Source organism: Paramormyrops kingsleyae, unplaced genomic scaffold (assembly GCF_048594095.1).
Source record: "Paramormyrops kingsleyae isolate MSU_618 unplaced genomic scaffold, PKINGS_0.4 ups83, whole genome shotgun sequence".
Taxonomy (NCBI): Eukaryota; Metazoa; Chordata; class Actinopteri; order Osteoglossiformes; family Mormyridae; genus Paramormyrops; species Paramormyrops kingsleyae.
In genome coordinates, this window is record NW_027326021.1 from 68,709 (window position 1) to 85,512 (window position 16,804).

Below are 16,804 nucleotides of genomic sequence, written 5' to 3' on the forward strand. Positions count from 1 at the left end.
GTTGGGGAAATATGCAATTGTGGTTTACTGAAACAGAAATAAGAACATAGGAATCAACATATAACTACCGCTCACGGGTAACATAGTTTTACAAACATTAAACAAATATAGATATTAAATTATATTAACCATTTGTATTACAAAACGCAAATAAACATACAATACTCAAAACTGAGCGGCATTAACGCAGCGAACTGCGATCAGCGCGATATGTTTATTTTAAATTACAAACGTATAAAACAATAAACATTTGCTCCGGTTACAAAGCATAGTTGCGGTACGAATGAACTGCATACTTACTCAGCATGCACGCACAACTACACCATAAACCCAACAAAACTTTGTATAACTACGTTGAACTCTGCATCCAGCCTAAAGGAAAGCGAAGAAGAGAAGAAAAAAACCAACCTGGGGTCCTGCGTGACGCCTCCAATGGCCGAAATAATGCCTGCTCAAAACACTGCACAATTAAACAAACCGCTCATTTAACAGCCTTTTCTACAGGTACTTAATAGAAAAAATGTAAATCTCTAGCTCAAAAATTCAGTGATCGAGTTATAGGTGGTAAAGCAAAAAGTGTTACAACCATACCCGGTCTCCCCTACGCATTCCCCGTACACGCGCGGCAATTCCTCGTTATAGCAGCGCAAATGCCTATTTATTTTATGTGCGTCCACGCTGTTATGACGAAAAATTACCCTGCATTTTAACATTTATGTGGCTAATTTGTAGCTAAAATGCACAGTGATTTCTTGTCATAACAGCGCGAATGCACATAAAATAAGTACTACAAGACATTGCAGCGCGTATAGCTTTAGACAGCGAATGATCGAGTTGGCGTTGGCGTGAGATTTTGAATTCGAGACAAGTCTACACACATATATTTACATGTATATAACAGTTTTATTACCTTGCAAACCCTGCAGACTATTTACAAACTGCCCCAACGCTTTTCATGTAGGCAATTTTTGGTTTAAATGGATTAATAGATATTCGCCGTAAGATTTCTTGCTGTGAGCGTTTCAGTTTGAAAGCGTGAGTGTCACGCCAGATGCGTCAGAGTTGGCAACCCTGCTTACGGCCGAATCGGACCTACGACCGGTCAGTAGGAGCCGATCGCGGCCGAAAGTCGCCGACGACCTGCATAGGATCGTATTGTCAGTTATGGTACGAATGGGCATCCGTGACAACAGCTTGATTACTTTTGAATCACATGTGCTTCTTTTCTCAAACTTCTTTCCAGCGCTTTAACGAGTGACTGCGTTTTGAAGTCTTCTGTAAAATGGAGAGAAACGAAATTAAAGTAATCAAGATCAAAATTAAAATTATTATCAAAATTAAAATAACAAGTAAGGAAACGGAAAGGATAGATAAGACGCGGAGGAAGTGTTACATGCCGAAGGTAAAGCCCTAGATTAAGAGACTATTAGAACACTTGAATTAGAGTATAACATGCATTATGCCGAAAAAGGCATCCCTGCCGCAGAATGCATGCCGGTGTTCTGACTAGTTGAGCTTTTAGGGGTTTTTTGGGGGTTAGGGTTGGGGTTTTAGGTTTTTTTTTTGAGGGTTAGGGTTTTAGGGGGGGTGGGTTTGGTGGGTTAGGGTAAGGGTTAGGGCTATCGATTAGCACTACGGTAGCCTAACTCGACAAAGTAGCTCAACTCGTTTCAGATCAGTGACCAATCGGTCATTTAGAGACAGGCATGCATTCTTCGACAGGGATGCCTTTTTTGGCATAACACTCTCTCTGCCAGTTAGCTGACCAGACCCTATGGGTGGCTCTCGTGGAAGATGGGGAAGTGCCCTTTTTAATTTTCTTTGTGTATGTATGTGTGTGTTTGTTTTAGGATGGGTAGTTGGGCTCGTGCAATATGGCGTGCTAAGGGAGGGTGCTGGATGGAATCGTATATGCTGCCGCTTAGGAGGGGGGGTGTTTCGCGTACACCACAGTGTGAATTAGGACTATTGCTGGCTTGCTTGTGGATATACCTTTAATACCCACAGAGGTTCAATACAATATCAATAACCTCTCCTTGTCTTTAAACAGAATACTGCTGGACTAATGGGCTATGGCCGGGGACGGCGAAGCACGGACTTCGATGGCTCCAGTGACCGGCGACCTGAGAGGGGCCAGGGGCAGCCTCAGCAATCCGCCAGGAGTAATGGATTAATAATGGGCTACGGCCGGGGACGGCGTATTAATAGAGATGTCGTTTAAGTGTTGGTACTTCAGTTAGATAAGCTAAGGTAGGTAAGTTAGATAAGCTAAGGTAGGTAAGTTAGATAAGTTGACTCTCCCTGCCAGCCCCTGGAGGATGGGCTCCCCCTTTGAGTCTGGTCCCTCCCAAGGTTTCTTCCTAATAGGGAGTTTTTCCTTGCCACTGTCGCCTATGTATGGCTTACTCACTGGGGGCTTTGGGTGGGGATGCTGTAAAGCTCTTTGAGACGGTGTAATGTGATATCGTGCTATACAAAAGTAAATTTGTTTGTAGATATGCTAGGATAAGATATGCTAGGATATGAGCTTTACAATAAAACATATATACAATATTTGTGTCTTTGTTGTCTCTTTTGTGCTTTGTCTGTCTTGGTTTGAAAATCTTGCATCGTTAATTTATGTTTGGCACTCTCTCCTAAACGTCAATAAGCAGAGACAGAGGAATAGGAGGAAGGAACGGTTAAGAAAAAGAACAAACAAAAAAAGTATCAAAATAAGTGTTGTCTTATTTTAATTTCAGCTTTACTACCACCTATGAGTTAATAGCTGCCAGTGTTTGTGTTAAAAGTGTGTAAATAAGTTTAACTCCGGTATATTACTGAAAAACGCGCCAGTTTCTGCCTGCTGTCATTCGGCTAACGTATAAGCGACTCTTCTGTTGCAAATCCATCCATCCATCCATCCAAATCTCCCATTCCATAGGTGCTCTATTGAAATCTAGTGACTGTGGAGGCCATTTGAGTACAGTGAACTTATTTTCATGTTCAAGAAACCAGTCTGAGATGATATGAGCTCTGTGACATGGCACGTTACCCTGCTGCAGTAGCTATTAGAAGCTGGGTACACTGTGGTCATAAAGGGATGGACATGGTCAGCAACAATACTCAGGTAGGCTGTGGCATTTAAACATTGCTCAGTTGGCACTAAGGGCCCCAAAGTGTGCAAATAAAATTTTGCTTACACTAAATTCTGGCCCTACCATCTGGATGTTGCAGCAGTGAATTGAGACTCATCTGACCAGGCAACCTCTTTCCAGTCTTCCATTGTCTAATTTCGGTGAGCCCGTGCCCGCTGTAGCCTCAGTTTCCTGTTTGTAGCTGACAGGAGTGGCACCTGGTGTGGTCTTCCGCTGCTGTAGCCCATCAGCTTCAGAGTTGGATGTGTTGTGCATTCACAGATGCTCTTCTGCATACCTTGGTGGTAACGAGTTGTTGAGTTACTCTTGCCTTTCTATCACCTAGAGCCAGTCTGTCCCTGACGTCTGCCATCAACAAGGCATTTTTTCCCAGAGAACCACAGCTCACTGGATGTTTTTTCTTTTTCGGCCCATTCTCTGTAAACCCTAAAGATGGTGAAAATACCAGTCGATCAGCATATCCTGAAATACTCATACCAGTCCACCTAACACCAAGAACAATGTGACCTTCAAAGTCACTTAAATCCCCATTCTGGTGTTTGATATGAGCATGACTTTGATCTGCATGATTTTATACATTGTGCTGCTGACATACAGACAGGTGAACAGGTATACCTAATAGAGTGGCCAGTGAGTGTATTTCCAGTCTATCTGTTCATTTACTCTGTAGTTGGTGGTGCAATCTGCCTCACTGCTTAATGATCAGTCCAGTAACAGCACTCAGATCAACAGAGGAAGGTGCAATAGCTAAGAGGGCTGGGCTGGGTTGTAACACATCTTTAAGTGTTACAACCATCCCCTTACATACAAATAAGGACACTTTCTTGATTTTAATAATTTTACAGAATGTCTAGACAGTAGAAAAGAAAGACTGAAAGAGGTGTGCCTGCCAGTGTTTTTAAAAAAGCATCTGATGAGGTCACAAGGAAGGGCAAGTCAGTCAGGTCAGTTGCGAAGGCACACGGGATCTGCCATGTAACACTGAGCAGATACTGCAAATCACTGCAGAAGCTGAGAGACCAGGGGTCCAGTGATCTTCCCAGTGAAGGTTACCACAGCAGCGACAAAGTCTTCTCTGAGGTGCAGGAGAAGGTGCTGGCAGAATATTTGACTCAGGCGGCAGACCTGTATTATAGACTGACAGTATCTGGGCCCACCAAGCCTGTACTGCAGGGTTACCAAGATTCATTTGTCAGCATTGTGACCGATTAAGAACACACACACACACACACACACACACACACATTATTTTTATTTGACTTGGATGTTTTTTTTGCTCAGATGCATTGTAGTAGAGTATTGATTAAGCATACATAGCATTAAGAAAGTTTGTTCTAGCACACTAGTGGATATATGAGTTATGGTCAGTCTTCAAAAACTTCTTTTTGAACCATATAGCACAGTGTGGCCAGTGTTTTTGCTTCTTTTGTCTAACTGTTGCAACTTACCGCAACACGTGTTACATCCTACCCCGGTAGTGGGGCAGGTTGTAACAAAGGAGCACCATGTAGGCCTATTTGTCATGAACTCACCAGGTCTGTGATATTCTTGCAGAGGTTTGACTTGGTGCAGTTTGTAGCAAACAAATGTGGGTACTGTAGAAAAGGCTGTTAAATGAGCGGCTTGTTTAATGAGTTACCATGATGGCGTTCAGGAGTCACATGGCGAGATGACCGTCGGGACTGGTGTGGTCCATAACCAGATGAATGAAGGTACTGCTTATGTGGCAATGCAATATCCCTGACCCGCTCCACAATCTCATTTACCTCTTCTCCCTCACATACTGACGGCTCTCGATGCTCCCAAGGCACTGGATTTGACTGTTGGCCTGCGTGACATGGATCCCACTGATCGCCTGACATCATGACTCCATATTGGGAGATTGGGGTGCCGATACTGGATGAGGTTGAGGCTCTTTCCTCATCATCTTGGCTCTGCCTAGGAGCAGCTGACTGGATATGAGTTGGAGAAGTCTGCGATGCACGCCACTCAATTAGTTCACGAATATCTCTCCTCAGCTGATCGTTCTCTTCCCTGAGTGTCTTCACCCATTCTGGGACACTACCAGGTGATGAGTGTTCATTTCTCTGCTGGTCATGCGCCGAGAAACTATCCGTCATATATTCTCTTGCATCAGGGTGGTGATATGATGCAGGTAATCCTCTTTGTCTGTAATGATGGCCTGTCTCATATTCGTCTAGGTAGCATGGAGGACGAATTGTTCTACGAGGCCTCCCCTGACTCAGGACAAGATCCTTTTCTCTGTCATCCATCATTACTGCTGTAAAACTTACCCTATCCGGCTCGAAGGACCATGTAGAAGAGTGTCGTTTAAAAAAAAAGGGACGCCGATTCTCTCCCGGTGGTAACCTTTACAGAGTGTCCGATCAGAACACTGGGTTTGTTTGCCTACTTTTGACAGGTTATCCTATAGTTGGATAGTAGCGCATTAACACACCACCAATAAAACAGTCCGGATACTCGTTGGGGAAATATGCAATTGTGGTTTACTGAAACAGAAATAAGAACATAGGAATCAACATATAACTACCGCTCACGGGTAACATAGTTTTACAAACATTAAACAAATATAGATATTAAATTATATTAACCATTTGTATTACAAAACGCAAATAAACATACAATACTCAAAACTGAGCGGCATTAACGCAGCGAACTGCGATCAGCGCGATATGTTTATTTTAAATTACAAACGTATAAAACAATAAACATTTGCTCCGGTTACAAAGCATAGTTGCGGTACGAATGAACTGCATACTTACTCAGCATGCACGCACAACTACACCATAAACCCAACAAAACTTTGTATAACTACGTTGAACTCTGCATCCAGCCTAAAGGAAAGCGAAGAAGAGAAGAAAAAAACCAACCTGGGGTCCTGCGTGACGCCTCCAATGGCCGAAATAATGCCTGCTCAAAACACTGCACAATTAAACAAACCGCTCATTTAACAGCCTTTTCTACAGGTACTTAATAGAAAAAATGTAAATCTCTAGCTCAAAAATTCAGTGATCGAGTTATAGGTGGTAAAGCAAAAAGTGTTACAACCATACCCGGTCTCCCCTACGCATTCCCCGTACACGCGCGGCAATTCCTCGTTATAGCAGCGCAAATGCCTATTTATTTTATGTGCGTCCACGCTGTTATGACGAAAAATTACCCTGCATTTTAACATTTATGTGGCTAATTTGTAGCTAAAATGCACAGTGATTTCTTGTCATAACAGCGCGAATGCACATAAAATAAGTACTACAAGACATTGCAGCGCGTATAGCTTTAGACAGCGAATGATCGAGTTGGCGTTGGCGTGAGATTTTGAATTCGAGACAAGTCTACACACATATATTTACATGTATATAACAGTTTTATTACCTTGCAAACCCTGCAGACTATTTACAAACTGCCCCAACGCTTTTCATGTAGGCAATTTTTGGTTTAAATGGATTAATAGATATTCGCCGTAAGATTTCTTGCTGTGAGCGTTTCAGTTTGAAAGCGTGAGTGTCACGCCAGATGCGTCAGAGTTGGCAACCCTGCTTACGGCCGAATCGGACCTACGACCGGTCAGTAGGAGCCGATCGCGGCCGAAAGTCGCCGACGACCTGCATAGGATCGTATTGTCAGTTATGGTACGAATGGGCATCCGTGACAACAGCTTGATTACTTTTGAATCACATGTGCTTCTTTTCTCAAACTTCTTTCCAGCGCTTTAACGAGTGACTGCGTTTTGAAGTCTTCTGTAAAATGGAGAGAAACGAAATTAAAGTAATCAAGATCAAAATTAAAATTATTATCAAAATTAAAATAACAAGTAAGGAAACGGAAAGGATAGATAAGACGCGGAGGAAGTGTTACATGCCGAAGGTAAAGCCCTAGATTAAGAGACTATTAGAACACTTGAATTAGAGTATAACATGCATTATGCCGAAAAAGGCATCCCTGCCGCAGAATGCATGCCGGTGTTCTGACTAGTTGAGCTTTTAGGGGTTTTTTGGGGGTTAGGGTTGGGGTTTTAGGTTTTTTTTTTGAGGGTTAGGGTTTTAGGGGGGGTGGGTTTGGTGGGTTAGGGTAAGGGTTAGGGCTATCGATTAGCACTACGGTAGCCTAACTCGACAAAGTAGCTCAACTCGTTTCAGATCAGTGACCAATCGGTCATTTAGAGACAGGCATGCATTCTTCGACAGGGATGCCTTTTTTGGCATAACACTCTCTCTGCCAGTTAGCTGACCAGACCCTATGGGTGGCTCTCGTGGAAGATGGGGAAGTGCCCTTTTTAATTTTCTTTGTGTATGTATGTGTGTGTTTGTTTTAGGATGGGTAGTTGGGCTCGTGCAATATGGCGTGCTAAGGGAGGGTGCTGGATGGAATCGTATATGCTGCCGCTTAGGAGGGGGGGTGTTTCGCGTACACCACAGTGTGAATTAGGACTATTGCTGGCTTGCTTGTGGATATACCTTTAATACCCACAGAGGTTCAATACAATATCAATAACCTCTCCTTGTCTTTAAACAGAATACTGCTGGACTAATGGGCTATGGCCGGGGACGGCGAAGCACGGACTTCGATGGCTCCAGTGACCGGCGACCTGAGAGGGGCCAGGGGCAGCCTCAGCAATCCGCCAGGAGTAATGGATTAATAATGGGCTACGGCCGGGGACGGCGTATTAATAGAGATGTCGTTTAAGTGTTGGTACTTCAGTTAGATAAGCTAAGGTAGGTAAGTTAGATAAGCTAAGGTAGGTAAGTTAGATAAGTTGACTCTCCCTGCCAGCCCCTGGAGGATGGGCTCCCCCTTTGAGTCTGGTCCCTCCCAAGGTTTCTTCCTAATAGGGAGTTTTTCCTTGCCACTGTCGCCTATGTATGGCTTACTCACTGGGGGCTTTGGGTGGGGATGCTGTAAAGCTCTTTGAGACGGTGTAATGTGATATCGTGCTATACAAAAGTAAATTTGTTTGTAGATATGCTAGGATAAGATATGCTAGGATATGAGCTTTACAATAAAACATATATACAATATTTGTGTCTTTGTTGTCTCTTTTGTGCTTTGTCTGTCTTGGTTTGAAAATCTTGCATCGTTAATTTATGTTTGGCACTCTCTCCTAAACGTCAATAAGCAGAGACAGAGGAATAGGAGGAAGGAACGGTTAAGAAAAAGAACAAACAAAAAAAGTATCAAAATAAGTGTTGCCTTATTTTAATTTCAGCTTTACTACCACCTATGAGTTAATAGCTGCCAGTGTTTGTGTTAAAAGTGTGTAAATAAGTTTAACTCCGGTATATTACTGAAAAACGCGCCAGTTTCTGCCTGCTGTCATTCGGCTAACGTATAAGCGACTCTTCTGTTGCAAATCCATCCATCCATCCAAATCTCCCATTCCATAGGTGCTTTATTGAAATCTAGTGACTGTGGAGGCCATTTGAGTACAGTGAACTTATTTTCATGTTCAAGAAACCAGTCTGAGATGATATGAGCTCTGTGACATGGCACGTTACCCTGCTGCAGTAGCTATTAGAAGCTGGGTACACTGTGGTCATAAAGGGATGGACATGGTCAGCAACAATACTCAGGTAGGCTGTGGCATTTAAACATTGCTCAGTTGGCACTAAGGGCCCCAAAGTGTGCAAATAAAATTTTGCTTACACTAAATTCTGGCCCTACCATCTGGATGTTGCAGCAGTGAATTGAGACTCATCTGACCAGGCAACCTCTTTCCAGTCTTCCATTGTCTAATGTCCTTTCCATTGTCCTATGAGTTTATAGCTGCCAGTGTTTGTGTTAAAAGTGTGTAATTAAGTTTAACTCCGGTATATTACTGAAAAATGCGCCGGCTTCTGCCTGCTGTCATTCGGCTAACGTATAGGCAACTCTTCTGGTAAGTAACAGGTAAAGTTGTCATTTAAAGTAATGCTAACCTGCATTGCCAGTTAGTAATTGTTTTTCTGTGTCACGTTACGTCCTTTATAGTTGTAGTACAGTGCATTCTGAATCCATGCTAACTAGCTAGCTAGCTAATGTGAACATGAAGCAGTACTGCCTTCCAGCTTGGGGATTCCCACCCCGGTCCGCGGCCAGTTTTCCGCTGGGGCTTTTGCGGAGGGGTTGGTTGCAAATGCAAACGATTCCTTCCTGTTCGTGCGTTGTGTTCAGAAGTGAAAATAAAAGATAACTATCAAATTCAATGTTCATGTCCTACTATATAAGATAAGACTGTAAAATAATTTGCCATGCATATGGATGCCATGCAGTCAGAGCATGATCAAGACAGGGTGTGAGTGGAAAAAACACAAATGTAACAGTATTTGAGGGAATAGTGGGAAAGAGGGATATGTATGGGGAAGGAGGTTCCTCGGAGCTCCGAGATGTGATAAATCTGGAATATAGCTATATAACATAGTTTTTGATAACCCCAGCATTTGTTTTTAGGCAAGAATGGCAAGCAGATCAGATTTGATGCTGCAGTTTTTATTGAAAGACAAAACAAAATTAAAAAGTGCCCAAGTTTGAATGACTGTGTGTTTATTTCAGTTATTTCATACTGAGCTCAAAGATTGGTTTCATCATACAAATACAACACACATAATGTTTACTTGAAATTACTGATAAGTGATAGCAGAATCAGAGGGTCAATAAGCTTTTAAGTAATAATGTGGATTGTGCTCGGGATAGAAGCTACACTTTGTGTCAGTGGTGTAAAGTACTTGAGTAAATGGACTTCGTTACTGTACTTAAGTATTTTTTTGGCTACTTTGTACTTGTACTGAGTATCAAAAATATAAGCAACTTTTACTCTCTACTCCACTACATTTGTGACTGAATATATGTACTCTTTACTCCACTACATTTGAACGGACGCTTACCGTTACTCGCTACATTGTGATTGCGTGCGACAAGTCAGGATCTTTATCTACCACGGCTAATTTCTTCAAGTATGTCTGGCTGCATCCTGCAGGAGGGCGGGGTTGGACATCCAACCCCGCCCACATCCAACCCGGCCCATTCGTACCGCGAAAGCCACGCCCTTGTCCAACACGTCTTAAAGCGGAAGCCAAAGCGAACTCGCAGAACGGAATCGTTGTAGTACCTGTTATGTCATTAAGTTAAAAATCTTTAGTATCCCAGTGTAATAACAGTGCTATCTATTATTTATTATTTTGTTTGTTAATGTTTCTGCTAGACACACTATTGACTGTCAATTACTGCACAAAGATTTTACTGTGGGACCCGCATGGTTGTTTGTGGTTGTTTTGCTGCTGGTTAAACGTTTCCATCAGTTAGCTGACTATCTAGCCGACTCACTACCAAAACTATGGTAACTAGGCAAAGACCTTCTTGCTGATAATATAGCTTCCATGTAGTTAACAAGACTTGACACTTAAAGACTTTGTGCGTCATCAGATATTACTGTCTGCTCAAACGACTGTTCAGCTTGCTTCCTATGGGTTACTAGTTATTAGCTAGTTAGCAAAGCCACTGTGGTAGCATCCATTAAGGCTGTGCGATATAGCAAAAATATTTTTATCATGATCATATCAAACGATATTGATAATTATCATGGTGTAATTCAAGTCATTATTTTATTACTAGGAGTGCTCCATTTTTGCTTGAAATACCCTTAAGAATTGCCCTTAAGAATTGCCCTTAAGACACCATTAAAGTCAGCTCTGAATTTGTTTTTTATTAGTTTTTTTATTGTTTTACCTTTTTTTTGAACATTTGAGTTTGACTGAGACTGACTTTTTGTTCTATTTTCTTCTTCTGCCATTTTGAAACATAAGAACATAAGAACATAAGAACATAAGTGATTAGTGAAACATTGACGTGTTCAATTTAATGTCTATATTAGGAAATAAAGCCTCATAAATAAATAGTTCCTTGTTTTCCACATTTCTTGGTGTTCTTTGAGCCTACATTCAGTACGAGTAAAATACTTAAGTTCTTTTAAAATTGGATACTTTACGACTTTTACTCAAGTCTTATTGGAATTGGTGACTTGTAACTTGTAATGGAGTAATTTATACAGTAAGGTATCTGTACTCTTACTCAAGTATGGTTTTCAGGTACTCTTTACACCTCTGCAGTTATGCCACAGCACTTCCCTTCGCTCGTTTTCTTCAACACAAAAAATCGCTCAGGCCAGGATCATTAAACTGATTGGCCTATAGTTTGCCAGATTACTTCTATCCCCTTTTTTGAATATGGGTGTTATATTAGCATGCTTCCAATCTGATGGTACCACACCCGCAGATAACGATTTCTGGAATATTAAAGTCAAAGGTTGGCTAATAATATCCCTCATCTCTTTCAAGACTAAAGGTAAGATGCCATCAGGCCCCTGTGATTTATTTATTTTGAGTTTAGCTAGGCTTAGTATCACATCAACCTCAGTTATACATATATTGGTCATAGACGATGCTGTATTCGTATTAATTGGTGGTAAGTTACTTGTGTTCTCTATTGTGAACACCCTTGAAAAATAATCATTAAACTCATTTACCATATCAATTTCGTTATCAATTATAAGGCCCTTACTATCCTGTAAATTAGTGATTTCAGCTTTTAGTGCTCTCTTGGAGTTAAAATATTGGAAGAAACCTTTACTGTCATGCTTAGCCTCCAATGCAATTTTTCTTTCTACATCCCTCTTTGATAGCCTAATGTCATTTTTTAACTCTGCCTGTAGACTTAGATACTCCTGCTTGATTTTGAAATCATTAGTTATTTTCCAGTTGTGGAACAGAGCCCTTTTCCTCCTGACTTTATTCTTAATTTCCTTAGTAAACCACCTTGGTTGTCGTTTCCTAGATTTAGTTTTGCTGGAAACAGGTATGAAGTCCTCTTGCACTTGCAACAATGTGCTTTTGAAAAATTCCCATGCCTCTTCTACTGTTTTGCTATTTAACTCTGTCCAGTTTACAGTTTCTAATTTCCGTCTAATACCATTAAAGTTAGCCTTCCTAACATTGTATACTTTTAATTTAGACTTTGCTCTTTGGACACTAAAATTAACCTCGAATTTAACCATGTTATGATCACTACCGTACAATGGGTCTAAAACCTCTAATTTTCCAATCCTATCCTGGTTATTACAAAAAACGAGATCAAGAAGGGCTTCTCCCCTGGTAGGAGTATTAACAAACTGAGTAAAAAAACAATCCTGTACTAATTCCACCATCTCAAGTTCATTTACAGAAGAGCCAGAGACTGTGTCCCACTGTATCCCAGGTAAATTAAAATCACCCATAACCACCACATCATTTTTATTACTCATAATCCTGATATCATCATATAATATTCTGCTTTCCTCTACAGCTACATTAGGTGCCCTATAACAAACCCCGACAATTAGGCCATTTGAATCTATAACCCAACATTCTATTGGCCTTTTTTATTGCTTCCCCACACTGGCGAGAGTGGGACATGGAAGCATCAACATACATACCTAGATCTTTCTCGTAATCAGCTACCTTTATTTCAGTGGAACCCATAAAATATCTGTACTTTATATTTCTGCTCCCCGCATGGATTACCTTACATTTATCTGTGTTAAATTTCATCTGCCAAGTATCAGCCCATTCGCTAATTAAATCCAGATCCCTTTGAAGCCTCTCTGCTGCTAGATCAGTATCTGCTACACCGCCCACCTTGGTGTCGTCTGCAAATTTAACCAATTTACTGTATGTATTTGTGTCAATATCATTAATGTAAATTAGGAACAATAGTGGTCCTAAAATTGAACCCTGCGGTACCCCACTATGAACGGAGGCCCACTGTGACATTGTGCCTCTAATAACTACTCGCTGCTTCCTGTCAGTTAGCCAGTTTTTGATCCAAACTGCCACAGTTCCTAAAATCCCTGCAGCTTTAAGCTTTAACAAGAGCCGTTTGTGGGGGACAACATCAAAGGCCTTCTGGAAATCTAAGTAAATCACATCATAGGCCTTTTTGTGATCAATTTCACTTGTAGCTTCCTCAAAGAACTCAAGTAGATTCGTTAAGCAGGATCTACCTCTCCTAAATCCATGTTGGCTATCCTTTATAATGTTATTTGCATCTAGGTAATCTACCATTTTCACTTGAATTATAGCTTCCATTATTTTTCCAGTAATGCTAGTTAAACTGATTGGCCTATAGTTTGCTGGATTACTTCTATCCCCTTTTTTGAATATGGGCGTTATGTTGGCATGCTTCCAATCAGAAGGTACCACACCCGCAGATAACGATTTCTGGAATATTAAAGTTAAAGGTCGGCAAATAATATCCCTCATCTCTTTTAAAACTATAGGTAAGATGCCATCAGGGCCCTGTGATTTATTTATTTTGAGCTTAGCTAGGCTTTGCAAAGCACTGACGTGGAGAATTCCTCCCGCTGTGCAGTGTCCTTTGCAAGTGGAGGAAGTTCATGCCGAACTTTATTCACCGTGCCCAGTAGCGTTGTTTTGCGCTGAAGCAGTCTGTGTGACAGTGCCAGTGAGGTGAAGAAATTGTCCGTTGTGACATTTCTCTCATCATCCAAAAATGGCTCCATCAGATTCATGACCACGTTCTCTGCCAGCCTCTCCCACTTCTGACGACTGGGGTCCTTTCCGAAGTAAGGGGATGCATTGCAGACATATTCGGTCTCCAAATCTGCGGCCATCCAGAACTTGATCCCAAATTTGTCCGGCTTGGATACGATATACTGCTTGAATGGACAAGGAACCTTGGTAGGGAACAGCCGTTCATCTATGGTCATGTGTTCTCCTGGAGTGAAACTCTCAGCACAGTTCTTAGTGAAGCATGTCCAAATGTCAGAGATCGCAGCAAATTTGTCTTTATTAGTCCCACAAGTGGAAAATTGCATCGTCACGGCAGAAAAGTGGACAGTGCAAGACAAGAGTAGCAAAATTAAAAATAATAGAATAAAAACTGTACCAACAGTACAGTATAAAAAGTGCACTATACAAACAATCTGGAAACATAAATTTGGATGAGTATATTGAAAAATATTTATATATATATGTGTGTATATGTAAACAGATAAATATATGTATGTATAAATAGAGTGTATGTATATTATGTACAGAGTGGATATATAAATATATGTACAGAGTGGATATATAAATATATGTACAACACTGGATATATCTATATGGACAGGCACGCAATGGAGTGACAGGGATTGACAAGAACTAATATTGCACATAGAAACTACCATGGTGTATTGGATGTGTGTGTTTGTTAGTCTATGTGTGTGGGGTCAGCTGCAAGGACTTTGTTGCAGAGTCTGACAGCGAACAGCATTTGAGCATAAGTATCTGAGTGAAGGTATTTGTTAACCTGGAGAGGCGCTTCTATGGGGTCACCTGTCTGTGTGGGACCATGTTGTTCATACTGCAGACAGTGAGTACATTACGCCTGCCTGTCCATGTTACATCATTGTAGCAGGATTGACCTGATCAAACTTAGGCATCTTGAGTGTGAACTGGATCATTAGCACCTAATAGCTGTGCTTTTATTATAGGTGCTCCACATTTTATTTACATTTTAAAAATATTTCTCCTCTTTCCATATTTAGCTGTGAGGTCTTCGGCAATGCCACCCGTTTTGTGTCACACTGTTGGGTGTCAGCAGGAGCCAGCTGACTTTCTATTTACTTGTCTCACCTCGTCTCAGTGACCTCCCATCATCAGCAAGGAACGGGAGAGATATACTGTATGTTGTCAGCTGAGCTCTAGTCTCCTTCTTATGTTCCCCTTCTGTTCAGGTAATGACCAGCTCCTTTTTTGAAGCTTACTCCAGCCTGAGATTTGGTTAGTCTGTTGTTTGACTAAAGTGTTTTTAACTTCCACAGAACTCTGGGGGCTGGCCGGGGATGGTCAACTTCCTGTGCAGGGTCACAGGGGGTCTGGAGACTATTCTGAAAGCTATGGGCACAAAGCAGGGAATAACCCAGGACGTGGTGCCAACTAGGGCTGCACGATTTGGGGAAAATATCGAATCGCCATTTTTCTGACAGAAATTGCGATTACGATTTGATTTGCGATTTAATTTTTTAATGTCAAGCTTCAGTTCAATATTCAGTGTGTAGTCATTTTAAAACATATGACACAGGATGAGATACCATCAGTATTAACTGGTCTATATTCTAATGCAAGGATGAGAATTTAAAGATGTGATGTGTCAAGTTAAACAAAGTAATAATGAAAACAATTGCAGCATAAAGAAAAATAGCGATCTTGCAGGTAACGCCTCAGTGGATCTGTTTGGGCGGTAGGCGAACTGTAATGGGTCTATGGAATTTGGGATGGATGAACAGATTAAGTTCTTTACCAGCCTTTCAAACACCTTCATGGCCAGAGATGTTAGGGCTACCGGGCGGTAGTCATTCAGGCTGGAGGGCTTGTTGTGCTTCGGAACGGGAACTGTGGTGGACCGTTTAAAACATGTTGGCACAATAGACAGAGCTAGGGACTCATTGAAGATCTTAGTGAAAACACCAGTCAGCTGATCAGCGCAGCATCGCAGGACTCGTCCTGAAATCCCGTCTGGTCCCGCTGCTTTTCTGATGCTCACCTGCTTCAGAGCCCGGCGCACATCGCGCTCTGCCAGGCTAACCAGAGCCGCGCTGCTGTCCTCGCTCACCGAGATCAGACTGTTGTTGTCTCCGCGGTGAGAGCTGTTTATCTCAAACCGTGCGAAGAACGCGTTCAGCTCGTCGGCGAACACAGCGTCAGTGCTCAACGCAACGGCGTGTTTATTCTTATAGTCCGTGATTGTATATATTCCTTGCCACAGTCGGCGGGAGTCATGAAGGTGAAAATATGACTCCACCCGTTTCCGGTTTTAACAGCAGGCGCTGTTAGAACTACTTAAGACTTCCGAGTTGGCGTGTAATCAGCGTGGACGCTGGTAGCTATGACCATGCTGGGACTGATGTATCTCCAAGCTTAACTTCTGGCGTATCCTGCTAATACTGGGACAGGTATGTGTTGTTAATCCTGTACATGTCTTTGTCATGTCAGGATATTATGATTGGCCTGTTTGCATTTTTACCGTGTCCATGTTGTATTGTTTGTTTCAGAACATTACACTGCAGTCTGGGGTAACCTGTTGCATGTATTGTTTGCCCCGGCTGTTTTAAACTGTTTTGTATACTACCCAATTGGGAGTTAAGTGTTGCTTTATTCAGTGTGTGTCAGGGTCAGCCCCTGCTGTGGTCCTACCGAGTCCTGAACTGCAAGACTTTCAATGGTCACTTAAGGTACCTGAGTACTGTGAGGGTTGCAGGGTATTGGATTGAAGTGTATATTAGGATAAGTGGGTTTGCACAGTCATGTGTGGTATAGAAACCCTAGCTTCCCACCAGTGTGTCTACCCGCCCTTGGTTCAATAGGCCTCTGTCCCAATGTCTTGGTGATTTGTTTTCTTTTTTCATCTTCCCCTTTTTGTCTGTTTACTGTCCCTTCCCCAACATCAAGGTAGTGACCTATTTAATTGGTGACCAATCAAGAATATTTGTTGTTAAAGGTTGTACTTTTATATTTCTGTAAAACCTGCATCTGTACTTCTTATTAGAGCATTGTTCCCTTGCTCTGGCACACTCAGTAGGTAGTGAATCGCAAGGGGTGGCGTAGTCAGTGTACAGTAAGGGGCGCCACAACTAATAA

General features: G+C 41.8%; 2 long non-coding RNA genes across 4 annotated transcripts; both read left to right on the plus strand.

Moving 5' to 3' along the window:
• Positions 1 to 973: 973 nt before the first annotated feature.
• LOC140586897 (uncharacterized) lies at positions 974 to 2,553 on the plus strand. 2 transcript variants are annotated; one of them, XR_011988687.1, is made up of 3 exons: positions 974 to 1,101; positions 1,244 to 1,402; positions 2,051 to 2,553. It is a non-coding gene; the product is annotated as an uncharacterized lncRNA (long non-coding RNA). The 2 variants fall into 2 exon arrangements; XR_011988686.1 differs by lacking the exon at positions 974 to 1,101 and having other exon boundaries at positions 1,174 to 1,402.
• Positions 2,554 to 6,592: 4,039 nt separating this feature from the next.
• On the plus strand, positions 6,593 to 8,173 carry LOC140586898 (uncharacterized). Of its 2 annotated transcripts, XR_011988689.1 has the most exons (3): positions 6,593 to 6,721; positions 6,864 to 7,022; positions 7,671 to 8,173. It is a non-coding gene; the product is annotated as an uncharacterized lncRNA (long non-coding RNA). The 2 variants fall into 2 exon arrangements; XR_011988688.1 differs by lacking the exon at positions 6,593 to 6,721 and having other exon boundaries at positions 6,794 to 7,022.
• The last annotated feature ends 8,631 nt before the right edge of the window (positions 8,174 to 16,804 follow it).